Below are 2,191 nucleotides of genomic sequence, written 5' to 3' on the forward strand. Positions count from 1 at the left end.
CGTTTATTCACTTGTTTATCCCAGCTCCCATTAGACCATAAGCATCCCAAGGACAGGGATAATAAACATCTGTCACTTATCCTTCATGCCTAGCGAAACACCCTGCAGATAACCTGTGCCCAAAGAATGGTTTTTGCATGAATGCATAGGGATAGCATCAATAACTAATACTCTGTCAGTAAGGGCTCTAGTCTTGACTACTGACCTATAGATACTTTTGTTGGTAAAACCTTTTTGGGAAATACTTAAATAATCTGCGATTGGCATCCTGCATTTTCTTAAGAGGTACTCAGAGAATTCCATGCTGCATTAATTTTCAAATAGAACAAAGCTACATTCCTTTAGAAGACATTGGAGCAGGACAATTTCTATGGGAAGACTCTTACCCCAGTGAAAACATTTTCTCGCAAGCAGGGTATAAATGGAATATCTCTGAGAGTAATACGGAAACTGAATTGAATCTCTATCGGCGACAAAGCAACGAGGATAAAGATAAGACTGAAATGCTCTTTTGAGGAATGAAACTACAACCGGCTATCAGTGAAAACTTCCAGTTTCTGACCACCATTCTCCACCCAAAACCCCCAAAAAGTTACTTTGAAAGAACTCTGGGAGTCATCAAACAGGGGAAAAGATTATCTGAAGATGGAATCTGGTTCGTTACTATCTCCCGACAACTTCTAAACTGGTGTAAGATGAAAATAAACTTTTCCAGTGGCAGCAAAATTTTCCACACAAATATGTTCACCATTCAACAATGATATCATTGGGTCATTTTGTTTCTTAGGACCGAACCCTGGGGAAAAAAAAGATCCATTACTGAGGATTAAGTGTTCTTCATTTCATGTCGTTTTTGCTCAGTTTCCAAACACTTCACTTTTTGGTGAGGTTTCCTAATAATTGAATGTCTGAACAACCAAAACATAACAATTATAAGTGCTTTTCTTGCTATTTGTAATATGCTTACAAGCATATTTCCTCTGATGTGTAAGATATAAAATTTCTGTTTTCACTGGTTTTTTTTATTTAATAAATTTTGCAGTCATAAAAATATTAGTGTCAGTGCCAATACTTTATTGTAAATCCAAAGCGATATGGACACCATGCCCACGTTGTTGTTTTGTTTCAGTTCTGCGATCACTATTGTCGCCTGGCTCCAGAAACCAGCAGTGGCCAGAGGGGGAGACAGGCCAGCCCTCGGGCACTGTGTCTGTTACGTGATGCTTCACGCCGACTGGAAAGTTTGACCTTTATCGGGTTTGTTGATCACAGTGTTCCTAGCTTACTTGCTGCGATCTTGACCGGGCTGGTGTACCTGAGCCAAACTGAGGCCATGTGGCTTTTCACCCAGAGGAAGAGGACAGACGTTCGCACGGCATATGGCAAGTGTCTCTCTCAATCACTACGTCACCTTATGGTGCGGGTGGCAGTGGCACTGGTACCATGTTTCAGCTGAGGACACTAGGCCTTCAAGAGGTTAAGTAGCGTCCCCAAGATCCCAAAGCCACTGAGTGTGGGAACCAAGAGCTGAGCCCACGCCAGTCTGACGCTGAAGCCTCTTCGGCTCTGCCTCCCTAGCTCATGGCAGGAACCACCCGAAATTGTGTTTTTGCAAGAACACAGCCCCAGCCTTTCTAAGAGAAAAGGAAGAAGGGTTGAAGTGGTTTTGTGTTGTGCCAGAACCCGGCGATGGAATTTCTGAGCCAAGTCCCCAGCTGCAGAGGGTGAAACAACCGAACTGGCCACTGTTCAGAGGTACCCTACCTTCTGCAGGGCGTTCGAGCCCCATATAGAATGGAGACGGGCACTGGGCTGGCTCAGTCGGTTAGGCGTCCGACTCTTGGTTTCGGCTTACATCATGGTCTCACAGTCGGTGATTCTCTCTCTCCTTCTCTCTCTGCTCCTCGGCTCATACGCACGCGTTCTCTCACACTCTCTCTCTCAAAAATAAATAAACTGTATTTTAAAAGCCCCCCCCCCCCAAACAACAACAACAACAAAAAAGCACAAATAAAATGGAGAACGGTCTTCTTTTTTTCACTCTTGCTTCCAAGGCTGGTTAACCCACCTGGAGAATGAGGAGAACCTTGTCTATAGGAACATCTGGGGAGGCTTTCCTCAAGTTCAAATTCCTGTAAAATTTAAGTGCAGGTGGTCCAGTTATTAAGTTGGATAACAAGTGGGGCGCCTG

The 2,191-nt window shown here is 44.0% G+C and overlaps 1 long non-coding RNA gene across 1 annotated transcript; it reads right to left on the reverse strand.

Annotated features, from left to right (window-relative positions):
* Positions 1 to 640: 640 nt before the first annotated feature.
* On the reverse strand, positions 641 to 1,905 carry LOC122496699. The gene is made up of 2 exons (XR_006300914.1): positions 1,765 to 1,905; positions 641 to 796 (listed from the first exon to the last, which is right to left on the reverse strand). It is a non-coding gene; the product is annotated as an uncharacterized LOC122496699 (long non-coding RNA).
* Between the last annotated feature and the right edge of the window lie 286 nt (positions 1,906 to 2,191).

Source organism: Prionailurus bengalensis, chromosome A1 (assembly GCF_016509475.1).
Source record: "Prionailurus bengalensis isolate Pbe53 chromosome A1, Fcat_Pben_1.1_paternal_pri, whole genome shotgun sequence".
Taxonomy (NCBI): Eukaryota; Metazoa; Chordata; class Mammalia; order Carnivora; family Felidae; genus Prionailurus; species Prionailurus bengalensis.